Source organism: Scyliorhinus torazame, chromosome 2 (assembly GCF_047496885.1).
Source record: "Scyliorhinus torazame isolate Kashiwa2021f chromosome 2, sScyTor2.1, whole genome shotgun sequence".
Taxonomy (NCBI): domain Eukaryota; kingdom Metazoa; phylum Chordata; class Chondrichthyes; order Carcharhiniformes; family Scyliorhinidae; genus Scyliorhinus; species Scyliorhinus torazame.
The window spans coordinates 248156238-248172359 of record NC_092708.1 but is presented as its reverse complement, the minus strand read 5'-3'; the positions used below and the strand labels follow the sequence as shown (position 1 = coordinate 248172359).

The window sequence follows — 16122 nt, the reverse complement described above, 5'->3', positions numbered from 1 at the left end:
GCTCAGAGATATGATTTTATTGTGGGTTTCCGAAAACCATCTTCCTCTCTTGTGGTAAGACCACAAGCAGAAGAAGTTAGCTTGTGTGGTTTCACTTTTAAGTCAGCAAATGCACAAACAAAACAAGTCCAGCTCATTAGACACAAGGCGAGCCGTTTGAACATACCATCACAATTAACAATTTCCACAGCACCTGCACCCCTCATTTTTCCCGAAAAGAAATTTTCTGCATACCATAGCTGGGCACATACAACAAAATCCATGATTCCCCCAAATATGTGGAGCAGACGGGCACCAACCAAGCTTCATAGATTATCATAGAATTTACAGTGCAGCTTGGCTGAAGACGGCTTGCCTGCAATACATATAACAATTTAAAGAAAAACACAGATTTCATAAATGGGGATTATGATCCTGCTATACTGTGCATACAGGATAAATCTTGGGCGGGATTCTCCGACTCCCCGGGGGGGGGGGGGGGGGGGAATCCCACCTCGCCGCTCCGACTGCCATATTCTCCGGCGCTGGTTTTCGGGCGGGGTTTATGCTGCACCGGTCGGGGGCCATTGGCTGCGCGACCCCCCCCCCCCAGCAATTCTCCAGGCCCCGATGGGCCGAGCGGCCGTCGTTTCCTGGCCAGTCCCGCCAGTCTGAAATGGACATGTTCCAATACAGCGGGTTCTGGGTTATAGGCCGGCTAAGTGAGCCCTCAGGGGGAACCGGCCCTGGCTGGGGCCCCCACGGTGACCTGGCCCGACCGATCTGTGGGCGGGCCTGTGCCGTGGGGGCACTCTTTATTTCCGCGCCGGCCTCTGTAGGGCTCCGCCATGGCAGTCGCAGAGAAGAACCCCCTGCGCATGCGCAGGAAACACACACCAGCGGTCTGCGCATGCGCGGAACCACGCCGGCGGTTCTGCGCATGTGCCAACTCGCACCGGCCCTTCGCTGCTGGTTGGTGCGGCACCAACCCCTCCGCCGCCAGCCTAGCCCCCGGATGACTGAGGATTCCGCCACTTCCTGTCGGCCCCACGCTAGTGGTTCGCGCCGCTCTTGGCGCCGGTGTCGGGCCATCCGGCCAGTTGCGGGAGAATCCCGCCCCTTGTCTCAATCATGGCCAGGCTTCTCTAGGCTTGACATTAGACGCTTAAACCTGTAGATGTGACATTGAACTTGAAACTGTGCTGAAATCACTACAGTTGAGTGATTACTATTTTTTAGTACGTAATCCACCTGTCTCTTAATGTGTCTGAGTGAAATGTGAAGTCAGCATGTTGGATTTTTACCCATACCCAAACTCACATGCCCCTGCGGTTCAAATTCTCCCCCTTTGTCCAGCTGCAACTGTTATTTTCCATCTTTGTAGGAAAGGTAGTTAAGCCTGAATTCCTATAATCCTCCAGTACGCCATTTGCTTCTGTTTAACGATCTAGTTCTTGTTTAAGAAGTCTGTTTAAGCAGCTTATTGCCCAAGTTGTGCTCTGGGTTTATCCTACCACCTTCTGAAGTCACAGAAGTTCATGCAAGTAGCTAGAATTTACTATGTCCCACCAATGGGCAGCACGGCAGCATTGTGGATAGCACAATTGCTTCACAGCTCCAGGGTCCCAGGTTCGATTCCGGCTTGGGTCACTGTCTGTGCGGAGTCTGCACATTCTCCCCGTGTGTGCGTGGGTTTCCTCCGGGTGCTCCGGTTTCCTCCCACAGTCCAAAGATGTGCAGGTTAGGTGGATTGGCCATGATAAATTGCCCTTAGTGTCCAAAATTGCCCTTTGTGTTGGGTTGGATGGGGTTACTGGGTTATGGGGATAGGGTGGAGGTGTTGACCTTGGGTAGGGTGCTCTTTCCAAGAGCCGGTGCAGACTCGATGGGCCGAATGGCCTCCTTCTGCACTGTAAATTCTATGAATTCTATGAATAGTTTACTGCTCTAACATTGGGCTCAATACAGATGACCGGACCTGACTAGATAGGGCTGACGAAGATTGTCCAAGGTAATAAGAGAGAGCAAGAACTTGCCTATGAGACCGGTCTGCAACATTGAAAGTGATAAAAATATTTTAGAGTCAAAATCCAAAAATATAACTACCCTGTCTCACATAAAAGGCTAAATTCCCTATAGAATACTTGATCTGAAAATAATACATTTATTTCGAGCCTTTGCAGTCAATATGTAGACATCCTTAACTGTAGAGCACGCACATCAGGGACAACTTCTTCTGCACCTTGGAGTATTTGGCGACAAAGAGCAATTCAGAGAGGCCTACACATAATCACATCTTAACGGTGAGGTGGCCATTTGTCTGCACCGGCTCTCCAAATGAGCATTATGACTTAGTGCCATTTGCCTGCCTTTACCCCACACCTTTGCACATTGTTTCTATTCAAATAATCATATAATGCCCTCTTGAATGCCTCAATTAAACCTGCCTCCATCACACTTCCAGGCAGTGCATTCCAGACTCTATATTCGCTCTGTGAATTTTTTCTCTCATCACATTTGCGACATTGGCAAATAATTTTAAATCTGTACCCTCTTGTTCTTGATCCTTTTATGAACAGGAACAGTTTCTCTCTAACTATTGAGTGTAGCTCCCTCATTATTTTGAATACCTCTATCAAATCTCCTCTTAGCCTTCGCTCCAAAAGAACAGTTCCAATCTCTCCAATCTATCCTCATTATTGAAGTTTCTCATCCCTGGAACAATCCTTGTAAACTCTTCTGGACTCTCTCCAATGCGTTCACATCCTCCATATAATGTGGTTTCCAGAACTGTACACAATACTCCAGCTGAGGGTGGCACGGTAGCAGTGGTTAGCACTATTGCTCCATAGCACCGGGACCCCGGGCAAGATTCCTGCTTGGGTCACTGTCTGCGCGGAGTCTGCACCTTCTCCCTGCGTCTGCGTGGGTTTCCTCCAAGTGCTCCGGTTTCCTCCCACACGTGTGGCAACTAGGGGATTTTCACAGTAACTTCATTGCAGTGTTAATGTAAGCCTACTTGTGACAATAATAAAGATTATTATTTTAACAGATCGTTCCATACATGTGTTGTATAAATTCAGCAGTAACCTCCTTGCTCTTGTACACTAGTGTACTCTGTTCAGGGTCAAACCGATGCAGAGGTTGTAAATAGCCTGGTTCAGGTTCAGCTAGTGGCTTGGGGAGAGTTGGAATCAATGGATTGTGAATTAAGCTTATGGCGAGGGTCAAAGATAGAGGCTTTGGTCTTCCTAGTATTCAGATGGAGAAAATTTATTCACCCGATTTGAGTATCAGATAGGCAGCATGAAAAGTTATGAGCGGTAGAGGGGTCAACCACTCCTGATTCAAGCACATAATATAATTAAGAAATTGATTGTTGCAAGGAACAATCTTCAACAATACTGCCTAGGCTGCTCTCAATTCCTGCTTCCATACCCAGCAACTCTCCTCTCGCCTTCCCACTCCTAAGAGGGAGTTTTAACTCCAGCCTGATGATTTTCTGCTACCAAATCAGAACCAGTGCAACTTTATGATCGTACAATCAATCGCACAACAGTAAAGGCAGGAGCCTGTGTTCTACTGCATTTGCTTACCTCTGCTCTCACCTTTAACCTAATACGACTTTACCGTGAACACTGAACTGTGCTACACATACAGCATACAAATTATTGTCCTGGAAGGTCATACATTTCCACCCATAGCTTGCAGTAAAACTTCCAATTCTTGCAACAGCAGAAGCATCATTCAGGAGACAGCGAGGGACAGATCAGTGGGAAGTGCCAATGTAAGCAGCAGGAAGGAAAGATAAGAGTGCCTCCGTGAAGTGGAGGGGGGCAGGAGCACTGCCACTACAGCGAGTATCTGCACAATTAAGCCACAATACCAATAATTACCCACAATTTCCGAGCAAGAAATTAGAGAAAATCCCTGCAATCTCTCCTTCCTTCGCCTCACCCCCTGAAGTGCATCAGTTGCTCAGTTCATGGCTCCTAGTATAAATTAAGCAAAGTAGGTGAGAATTGTGGGGGAGCTTTGATAAAGCAACATCCAGACTCAAAACGTTAACTCGCTTCTCTCTCCACAGATGCGGTCTGACCTGTCCAGTGTTTTTGGTTTTGTTTCAGATTCCAGCATCCGCAGTTATTTTATCGATGTAGGTGAGAATTGTTCAACTTTAAATCAGCCAGGTATTGGTTTTAAAATAATTTTCAAAATTATTTATACCCAATTAAAACAAGATCATCAAACACATTTGGAAAAGTACCAGCAAAGTTTGACAATTGGTCAGTCAATTGGGCAACACAGATCACCAACTAAGTCCATCACAGAAAATATCTCATTCAATCAAGGAGCAGACAGAACCATTATAAATGAACAGCAAGTCCAATTTAAGAATAAATATTTGGATTTGGATTGTCACATGTACCAAGGTACAGTGAAAAGTATTGTTCTGCGTACAGTCCAGGCAAATCGTTCCATACATGATAAACATAGGACATACACTAGATACGTAAAGTAAATACATAGACATAGGGTGCAGCATACGGAGTGTAGTACTACTCAGTAGGGAAGATGCATGGAGAGACCAATTCAGTCCAAAAGGGGGTGATTCAGGATTCTGGTAACGGTGGGGAAGAAGCTCTTTGAACCTGTTAGTGCGTATTCCCAGACTTTTGTATCTCCTATCCAATGGAAGAGATATGGAAAAGAGAATAACTCAGGTGGGAGAGATCTTTGATTATTCTGCCTACTTTCCCAAGGTAGCAGGAGGTGGAGACAGAGTCAATGGATGGGAGGCGGGTTTGCGTGATAGACTGGGCTATGTTCACGACTCTCTGTAGTTACTCACAGTTTTGGGTCGAGCAGTTGTCGTGCCAGGCTGTGATGCAGCCAGATAGAATCATAGAATTTACAGTGCAGAAGGAGGCCATTCGGCCCATCGAGTCTGCACCAGCCGTTGGAAAGAGAACCCTTCCCAAGCCCACACCTCCACCTTATCCCCGTAACCCCACCTATCCTTTTTGGACACCAAGGGCAATTTAGGATGGCCAATCCACCTAACCTGCACATCTTTGGAATGTGGAGGAAACTGGAACACCCGGAGAAACCCACGCAGACACGGAGAGAACATGCAGACTCCGCACAGACAGTGACCCAAGCCGGGAAATTGAATCTGGGACCCTGGAACTGTGAAGCAACAGTGCTAACCAATGTGCTACCGTGCCACCCAGATGCTTTCTATGGTGCATCTGTAAAAATTGGTAAGAGTCAATGTGGACATGCCGAATTTCCTTAGTTTTCTGAGGCAGTATAGGCGTGGTTGTGCTTTCTTGATCGTAGCATCGACATGGATGGACCAGGACAGATGGTTGGTGATGTGCACACCTAGGAATTTGAAGCAGTCAACCAACTTCACCTCGGCACCATTGATACAGACCGGGTGGGTGTATAGTCCTTTGGAATCATACAGCTACTGTGTAAATAACAAAGTGTTGCCACCTGAAGAGATGATTCGAAACAACGAAATAGGAGATGCTCCCAGGCACCTCCAAGGCAAGAGACCAAAACTGACACTACCAGTGACTGGTCAATGATAGTTGGCTTTCACTAACCTTCCCCAGTTGGAAATGAAATTGCCAACCACAGCTTTCAAGCAACTAAACATGTGCTCTTATTTTCCACTAAGGAATCCACCCCAAAGTCAAAATGGGCTAAAATCTAAATTAGCTCCAGGATGATATACTTGCAGATAAAAGTTTGAAACTGAGACTATGCTCTATACAATATGCAGTACTCCAAGGCACACTTGGTAACTGGCCAGGCAACATGGCCCATTAACAGGACCTGGAGTAGGACCATCACTGGGGCTGTGATCAGTCCCACTTAGCGCCAGTGGGCAGACCCAACTAGACGAACAATGGTGCTCCATGATGACAGACAGCATGAACTCTAGCAGTGCCTGCGCACATATTTCCCACACTAGGTCGGCCAAGCAGCACCAAGCAAGACATATCTTTAAGGGGATAGCGTGAGAATCTTCTGGATTTAACAAACAGAAACTCTATTTGTGTCTATTTTTCTGTACTTGGATTAATCACATGATGGTTTGTTCTCGGCTGACTCCCACCCACCATGAAAATTGGGCAGAGTCCATAAGACCTAACAGAAGGACAGTAAATATTTCCTCTTGTTCCTCATTTTGGTTTCTGAATGCTGCTGTTTACTGTGGCATTGCGTTACATACCATATATCAGATTCTCTTTCCTCTTTGCAGTAACAAAATGCACATATGGTAAAGCAACTGACTTGAAAAGGACCAAAATCAAATCATCTCTGCTGTAACACAGCACAAGCATTCTCATTCCAATTCAGGAACACTGCCAGAATGAATGCGGAAAAAATACACCTACTTGCATGAATACCATGTTCCTTGGTTTTGTTATGATGGGCCGGCTGAACCAGCTGATGACTGTGAGATGCCATAAGTACCCTTACAAGAACAGAAGATGGGAGCCACAAAATTGTGCCTGAAAGCAAAACCATGAGCAAAATACCACAGTGTGGCAATAATGTATTTTTATAAAGGTGTTACAGAAGAAGTGCAAACCCAATTTAGTGTCTGCAAACCTCCAAGAGCTTTAACACAACTTATTTTTCCCCTGAGCTGAGAGACATTTCCCACTGTTTAGGCATAGCATTCGGAGTGCAAAGTTACAGCTGCAGTGGTTCCTTATTACTACCACCACCATTACAAACTGGCCGCCCTGCGGCAGAGCACAGATAATGACATACCTAACTGCTTCCTTGCGCAATCATAAACAAGGTTTGTGAAGAACTGCATAGATCACTTTAAGTAACACTAGTTTTCAAAGCAATTAGTTCCTTCATCGCTTCTCTCCTGGTTGCCATGGTAATGGGTCGAGATAATTTGATGAATATGCAGTTCAGAACTCACTCACTGAATCTGTAAAACAGAATGAGTCATTTCACTAAAACAGTACAGTAAAAAATAAGTGGAAACCGTAATGCATCTTTTTCTCCTTTCCTCCTTACCCTTCCTGTGGCAATTCCAATGAAGAAACTAAATACAAACAGGATATGGGATTTTAAAATCAATACACAGGGGAATTTCCAAATAAACATCAGAAAATATTAAACATGAGCAGGCCAAACAAAATCTTAAAAACACAACATATTGCTTCAGCTGTAATTCCCAGCTTTTCCTATTTATTTTTTAAAATGCACAATGGTCAAACCTTCCTTTCTTCAGTTAGCAGAATCATTGCTTCAACGTGGAAGGCCCACTAGAGAATTCCAATGCCATATCACCCACCTCAGACTCGAGCATCAAAGCAGCCCTGGGATGAGAGCTCGGAAGTCCCTCCTTTGATCTGCCACCTTTTTACCTCCCTTCCTGCACTTTCACAAACCTCCCTCAAAACCCTGCCAGTAGTCCAGGCCATTTTCCCCACTTATCCTCATATGTATCCTCGGTAACAACAGTTTTCCCTCCTAGATATATTGGGAGGTGTCTGCTGGATATGAGGTGGTGCTGGCTGCCTCAACCTTCAGAATACATCAGTCCTGAAAGAAATATTCTCTTTTACATTCAAATACAAAGGCTGGAAATGTAGTATTACAAGTAATGGGTTGTTTCTTTTTAAAAGTACTTCCCTCTCTGGAAGTGACCCCCAAAATTGCTGAAACAACAGGCTACCCGGGGGACTAAAAACAAACCTGTGACCTCTTGGCAATCAGTCATTATAATCTAGCCCAGTCTTGAGTGCACACTTTGAATCCTGGAAGAGGATGTTCATCAAGGAAAGCAACACAATAATTACTACCTGCAACAATTCGCTACAAGCTACCAAATTAGTATGGTGTTGATCCAACATGTTCTGCATCTGTCCACAAGATTCGGTGATTTGACTAACCTCCAGGCTCTGGCCGAAAAATATATTCAAAGATTATGGGCGCGGTTTAATGGAAAGGTTTCCAAGTGTCGCAAGCATGCGGGAACTGCTGCGAACTTCCCAAGACGGAGAGGCAGTCACCGCTATAAAATGTTAATTGGTCCACTTAACGAGATCCCGCGAGCCTCATGCCACAAATGATGGCCTCGCCAGCCCCCCCCCCCCCCCCCCCCCCCCCCCCCCCCCCCCCCCCCCCCCCCCCCCCCCCCCACTAGCAAGGCAGCGTAACACTTAAACTGCTCTTTAACAGCCAAACCCACCCAGCTCACCGAGAAGACCAGCGCCATGATTCGGGGATGCTGACCTGGCAGATTACTGGTTCCGGTCGAGGCCAGAGAGAATGCGACCCTCCAGCAGGTCCATAGCCGATTGGATGAGTCGCAGAGGCTATGGGCACAGGAGATAGCGTCGGCAATGCTGGGTGCGGAGGGGATATGCTGAGAGATGGGGGGCAGGAAGGGGCAGAGGTTGGGGAGAGGGGAAATGGCAGGCAAGGCCACGTCCTCTGTGAAGCAGATGAGTGCGTGGGCCACCCTGGCCCTCTGGGCTGGCCGGACCCTCACTGCTGCCACCTGTCCTCCATCTTTCGGCGGGTCCTGCGGGCTCAGCCGCCTCGTCCTTGTCCTCCTCGGAGGTGACCACATGTTTCTCCCCCCCCTCCACCTCTAGCACATCGCCCCGCTGCTGTGCCAGGTTGTGGAGGACATAGCAGACTACCGCAAAGTGGTTTACCCTCTGGGGGAGGTGTACTGCAATGCACCACCAGAGCAGTTGAGGCATCGAAACCGTATCTTGAGGTGTCTGATGCACCACTCAATGAAAGCCCGGGTGGTCGCATGGGCCTCCGTACTGGCATCATTAGCCAGGTCCTCAGCTGGTACCCCCAAGAGCCAACCAGCCATCCGGGGGTGTCCTTGAAGAGGCCGGAGTAGTCCGACTGCCCTAGGATGTAGCTGTCGCGCACACTCCTTGGGAAGCATGTACACACGTGCCTGATCTCCATTTGGTGGTCGCATACGAGTTGGATGCTCAGGGAATGGAACCCCTTCCTGTTGATATTGGGCACTCCCCGACGGTCTGGTGAGTGCAAGGCGACATGCGCGCCATCCATTAGCACCTGGACCTGGGGCGTCCTGTTGCTGGCAGATAAAACAGCTACCTGAGCATCCTGCTGAGCTTGGTCCATGTCAAAGTTTATATAGTTGGCTGCCCAGGCAAACAAGGCATTGATGACCTCACAGAATGCACTTGTGTGCTGGAGCTTGTCGGATGCCACAAAAGGTACCGCTCTAGCCCTGGAATAGTCCTGAGGCATAGAGGTTCAGGGTTGCGGTCACCTTGATGGTCACCAGGAACAGGCAGCCTCCTCCTCCACATGGTGCCAAGTCAGCAAGGACATGGCACAGGTGCGCACTGTCCCCTTTTTGAGGAGGAGCTTCCTGCGGCACGCACTGTTCATCATCTGTTCAAAAGACCAGCGACACCTGTGCAGTTGGGCCGTTGCCGGACTCCCCCTCTGGGTCCCTCCCTGGTCTGATGGGTAGCCAGATCCTCAGGGTGTGGGGCGGGGCCCTGCACATGGGCCACCGCCTCGAGTCGCTCTCGAAGCTGCTGCCGCCGCCTCCTCCAGCATCTGGTTGCCTGGCCTACCAGCAGCACCATGAGGTCCAAGATATTGTCCATACAGTGTACTATCTCTAGGGAATTGAAGAGTGAGAGAGACTGACACCCAGTGGTTTCTTCTACTCCAGGATTCTCCAGTCCCCCCCATTGCTCCCAACCCCAGTCGCAGTGAGGGCCCCTGCTCACTGGACCCCAGACCTTGTACCCCAGACACCCACACGTAATGTTACCTGGACCTGGCACTGGTCCCTCCTGGGTGCACATAATCACCCTCTGATCACGGAGATATCCCCAGTGCTGGGGCCCAGCACCTGGATGTTCGGATGTTGGACACTGCGTCCGTGCTGATGCCTCCCACAGTGTTCAGGCACTGTGTCCAGGCATCACGGTCTGATTGGCATGCTAGGCAATAACTCCCATGTTATATGGCACATCTGCTCACGGGAATCCACTTGGGATTGAAGTGCTCACGCAAGTACAATTGCGAATTCCCAATAGCCTTCAGCTGCGCGTCCAGAGGCCTCCTCAGCTAGTGGGAGTTATGGATGGTCGGTGGGGCAGGCAGGCAGGGGTTGCCCCCAAAACAGGATGATCCAAGGGTTAGCATGGCAGACCCGCAGGCACTGAGACACCCATTCCCCACCCAGGCTCCTTGCCTGGGAACGAAGATGGCTACTCGCCTCCTCAGGTCCTGCAGCAGCCCTTCCGCCAGCTTCACGTTTTATAAAAAAAAAAAGAGTACTAATCGGCGCCCGCGTGACTACTTGCTGGGGAGGCCGCTGGATCACAGGGGCCGTTAGATGGGGGGGTGCTTCCATTAATTAGATGTAGATTGGACGTAAATGGTGATTATTGGTTTCTTGACCGCTGAGGCAGGATCCTGATTTCACCAACGGGAGCGGGCCGCTTCGATTGCAAACAGATAGGCGCCCAGTACAGTTCTCAATTTTGGCCTCTCTCGTGATCTAACGGCCTCATCACGCTTTTGCTCAAGCGCAGCATGCCCATTAAATCACCCCCTGCGCTACTGAAAAATGCTACTGAATGCACGTGCAATCTCCACACAAACAGTGACCCGGGATCGAAATATCCACACAAACAGTGACCTGGGGCAGGGATCGAACCCGGGTCCTCGTCGCTGGGAGGCAGCAGTGATAACCACTGTGCCACCATGCTGCCTTAGAAGGGAGTAATTTCAACAACAAAATGGCATTATCTAAAAAAGGAACTTCCAAAATATATTTGCATAAGTGAGCTTGCCATATTTGTTGCTTCTACAATACTATTTAACATTAATGCTGCCCCTGCTCACAAGACTACATTAAGTATCATGCTTCAAAACAAAAAGCAGTCAGGTAGTCAATAAAGCACCCAAACTAACCAAGGTAAGAGATCATGCTGCACTGTTTATGGACACAAATGAGTTGGGAGAGAAGGGAAGGGAGGGGTAGGCCTGTTTTTCCGGACACTAATTTCTCATTCTAGTTAACATGTTCGAACCAGAGCTTTTCACAGTGCAGTTGCTAACCCGTTTGAAGTTTAACATGTCAATGTGTTAAAATAGTTCAGACGGAATATGCAAAAGATGAATCTGTTAGCCACTTAATGCACAGACAGCTCCAAACCCAATCGCTTGGAGCATCAAAAAGAGCAAGCATTATTGACACCTGGTTATATTGGAATGTTTGAAGTGACACAAGAAACCATTCATAATGCCCGATGTTAAAAATTTATAAAGGCGGTGAAGTTATTCAAATGACTCATCACTTTATAAACCAATAAACAAAACCAGAGGTCACACACAACACACTGGGGAGATGACAATTTGTGACACTGATTACTGTTTTGTCACATTGCCTTTTAAGAAGATACAAATAAAAGCTTCACAAGACATCCTGGTCTCTGCTGATGGTTTGGTTCAAGCATTTGAGGCAAGAAATGTTGAAGAGTTAAATATCCTTCTCTTGGGATTCTCTAAACCCTGACCCATAACACTGCCGCCCCCCTCTCTTTTGCTTTGGTAGAGCAGCAAAGTAATAATGCAGCAAATTGAAATTTTTGATGGGGCTGGGGAACAAGAAACTGAAAAATTGTGATCAAAGACGAGAAAATTTGTTTAGACACTTGGGTTTTACTCGCATCATACCTGTTAAATTTTTCAATCTGTTTTAATGTTCCTCATGAGCACTGAAACTGGATATCACTCCCATTCTCAAGATGCAATAATTGCGAGCAATACTTGGGTGGGGGTGTAAGAAAGAAGGATCTTTAATATTAGAGGAAATAGGGTTCAAGCTCCCTCCAGTTACATACTGGATAAATGCATTATATGGAGCAATTCTGAAATAGTAGCAATCACAATGAATTACACAGAACTATACAGCACAAGAACAGCCCAACAGTTCTATGACAGTCGATAAAGATAGATAGACATATACATGCACACACAGCCTGTTAACTGAGGGCAGGATCAGGTTAGATGTAATGCTCGCCACAGATGATGAGCCTTTAACTCACGATCTAGGCCTTTCCATGAAGAATTGCCACACTGCATGACATTGAAGAGCATCCATGCTCAGCAAACCTTATCCTCATGTGGGGAATTAAAAAGATAAAGCAGGAAGGGTGGGAAAAAAAACTATAAAAGGAGATGAGAGGAATGCCAAGTTTGGAAATTTATTGGAGGATATTATAAACCAAGCAACAGTACTCATTTGGAAAAATTAACTATTCGATTGTACAACACATTTGAAGCATTCATGAGGGACATTTAAGCATTTCAATTTAAACACTTTATGAACACATTCATTAGAGGAATTTAATATACACAAAATCCTTCCTTTAGAAGAGGTTTTGCATTTAATATATACACTATGTTTTACAGAAAATATCAAAACAAACTATCTTGCCCTAATAACAGTCCAAGCCTTTTCTGTTGACATTCTTAACACGTATTTAATAGGAGTGCTTCACATGGCCGTGGCACATTCCTTCCTGGTTTCTACAAAACTAACTAGTTTATTTATTTCCACCACCCCCACATTTCAACACTTTCCCATCAACATGTCCATTGGACCTTGTTAACGTAGGGCTAAGGAATGGGTGTGTAGGTGTGAATAGGATTGGTTGCCAAATTTAAAATACCGAAGAAACGTCAAATTCATTGATTTATTTTTTAAAAACACATACACACGGATTTTCCTATTGTGCATATCTAGCATTTACGGAACAAATAAACCAGGGAAACTACGGGCAACACGGTGACGCAGAGGTTAGTGCTGCTGCCTCACGGCGCCGAGGTCCCAGGTTCGATCCCGGCTCTGGGTCACTGTCCGTGTGGAGTTTGTACATTCTCCCCGTGTTTGCGTGGGTTTCGCCCCCACAACCCAAAGATGTGCAGGTCAGGTGGATTGGCCACACTAAATTGCCCCTTAATTGGAAAAAATTAATTGGAAACTCTAAAATTATTTTTTTTTAAAGCAGGGAAACTATAAACAAATGCTGAGGAGGTCGTGGATAGCACGTTCAGTGAGTTGGTCAGACCGCAGATTAGGGCTGGTGAGGGAGACAGGGAATGGGTGACCAAAAGGCAGAGAAAGAGCAGGAAGGCAGTGCAGGTGTCCCCTGCGGTCATCTCCCTCTGTCGCCACCTAAAATGGCTGATTCCCGATTAATTTGGCCAAAACCCGATGTAAAAGGGCTAACCGAAAAGGCTGATGGGAAAAACAGCCAACAGGGCACAAACGGACAGCTGCAGACAGAACAGCGTATTCGGCTCTGGGGAAGTCGGCCCAGATCGATACCTGCGACCATTAGCAGCACATCAACCCAGACATCTGCAGTTTAATCGGCTATCCCCGGGAACAATTGCAACATATTAACAATTGAATGCCGATCCAGACCTCTCGGCGCCAGCAGTGGCCGAGACAAAGAAAGGTGAACGACCACCCCCCGATCAAGGAATCGCCCCATTATTGGAGCATATCGAACCCAGTGATTGGGAACAAGTCCAATCACTTGGGGCCAGGGTCAAGGTCTGCCCAGAGAGGCGGGAGGCCCCTGGAACCTATAAAAGATAGGGGCCAAGTTCAGATCGACCCTTCTCTCCCTTCTTCTCCTGCTCGCAACCTTCGCAAGAACCATCGACCAGGAACCGTAAGTTTGACTCCAGCGATCGCTACCCGATAGAGACTCCTAGCCATCGACCTGTATCAGCCTTTGAATCCCAAAGGCCAGACCCAATTCGATAAGCCATTTGTTTCCCTGACCTGGTGGGCCATTCCCAAAAGTTAAGTATTGGCCAGTAGTGGTAGGTAGTGACATAGAAAGTAGGATTATTGTGTAAGTATTTATTGCTGTACATAATAAATGACTGTTGATTTTAATCTTACTAAGCGGTGTGCTGTCTTATTAATCATAACTAGAGCTTGAACCACGTGGCGGTATCAGACGGATACCTGGCGACTCGTGAGCAAAGGTGACAGAATTAGAGCTAATAAAACTAAGGCTAATAAGAGCAACACCTCCAAAACAAGTGTACCGTTTTGGATACTGTTGGGGGAGATGACTCACCAGGGGAAGGCAGTAGTAGCCAGGCTCATGGCACCGTGGCTGGCTCTGCGGCACAGAAGGGCGGGAAAAAGACTGGCAGGGCTATAGTCATATGGGATTCAATCGTAAGGGGAGTAGACAGGCGTTTCTGTGGTCAAAAACGAGACTCCCGAATGGTATGCTGCCTCCCGGGTGCACGGGTCAGGGATGTCTCAGATCGGCTGCAGGACATACTGAAGGGGGAGGGTGAACAGCCAGTTGTCGTGGTGCATATAGGCACCAACGATATAGGTAAAAAACGGGATGAGGTCCTACAATCAGAATTTAGGGAGTTAGGAGATAAGTTAAAAAGTAGGACCTCAAAGGCAGTAATCTCAGGATTGCTACCAGTGCCACGGGACAGTCAGAGTAGAAATTCAAGAATAGTCAGAATGAATACGTGGCTTGAGAGATGGTGCAGGAGGGAGGGTTTCAGATTTTTGGGACATTGGAACCGGTTATGGGGGTGGTGGGACCATTACAAATCGGATGGTCTACACTTGGGCAGGACTGGAACCAATGTCCTCGGGGGTGCTTTTGCTAACACTGTTGGGGAGGTTTTAAACTAATGTGGCAGGGGGATGGGAACCAGATTAGGAAGTTAGAGGTCTGTAAAGAAGCAGCAACTAAAGCCAGTAAGGTACTAGATAATAAACTCAATGTGACTAAGGGGAAGGGTAGACAGGGAAGAGATGATGAATGCAAAGGGACAGGTGGTCTGAGGTGCATTTGTTTCAATGCGAGAAGTGTAGCAGGTAAGGCGGATGAACTTAGGGCTTGGATTAGTACCTGGGAATATGATGTTATTGGTATTACGGAGATTTGGTTGAGGGAAGGGCAAGACTGGCAACTAAATATCCCAGGGTATAGATGCTTCAGGAGGGATAGAGAGGGAGGTAAAAGGGGTGGAGGAGTTGCATTACTGGTCAGAGATGATATCACAGCTATGATTAAGGAGGGCACGATGGTGGATTCCAGCACTGAGGCAATATGGGTAGAGCTAAGAAATAGGAAGGGTGCAGTAACATTGTTGGGACTTTACTACAGGCCTCCCAAAAGCGAGCGTGAAGTAGAGGTACAAATATGTAGACAGATTATTGAAAAATGTTGGAGCAATAGGGTGGTCGTGATGCGAGATTTTAAACTTCCCCAGCATTGAATGGGACTCATGTAGTGTTGGAGGCGTAGATGGAGCAGCATTTGTAAGGATCATCCAGGAGAGTTTCTTTTAGAGCAGTATGTAAATAGTCCAATTCGGGAAGGGACCATACTGGACCTGGTATTGGGGAATGATCCTGGCCAGGTGGTTGAAGTTTCAGTCGGTGATTACTTTGGAAATAGCGATCACAATTCCGTAAGTTTTAGAATACTCATGGACAAAGGCGAGAGTGCTACTAAAGAAAGAGTGCTAAATTGGGGAAAGGCCAAGAATAACAAAATTCGGCAGGAGCTAGGGAATGTGGATTGGGAGCAGCTGTTTAAGGATAAATCCACATTTGAAATGTGGGAGTCTTTTAAGGAAAGGTTGATTAGAGTGCAGGACAGACATGTCCCTGTGAAAATGAGGGATAGAAATGGCAAGATTAGGGAACCATGGATGACAGGTGGAATTGTGAGACTAGCTAAGATGAAAAAGGAAGCATACACAAGATCTAGGCGACTTAAAACTGATGAAGCTTTGGAGGAATATCGGGAAAGTAGGACAAATCTCAAACGCGCAATAAAGAGGGCTAAAAGGGGTCATGAAATATCTTTGGCTAACAGGGTTATGGAAAATCCCAAAGCCTTTTATTCGTATATAAGGAGCAAGAGGGTAACTAGAGAAAGGGTTGGCACACTCAAAGACAAAAGAGGGAATTTATGCGTGGAGTCAGAGGAAATGGGTGAGATTCTTAATGAGTACTTTGCATCGGTATTCACCAAGGAGAGGGACATGACGGATGTTGAGGCTAAG

The 16122-nt window shown here is 47.0% G+C and overlaps 1 protein-coding gene across 7 annotated transcripts in view; it reads right to left on the bottom strand.

Annotated features, from left to right (window-relative positions):
• Positions 1-16122, bottom strand: part of sipa1l1 (signal-induced proliferation-associated 1 like 1) — a 586476-nt gene that overhangs the window by 325421 nt on the left and 244933 nt on the right. Inside the window, exon 4 of one of the 7 annotated variants that reach the window (XM_072486095.1) lies at positions 6775-6946. The exons of the other annotated variants lie outside the window; for them this stretch is intronic. The gene's annotated coding sequence lies outside the window, so the exon portion shown is untranslated. The remainder of the gene's footprint in view (positions 1-6774; positions 6947-16122) is intronic. 7 annotated transcript variants of the gene reach the window in all.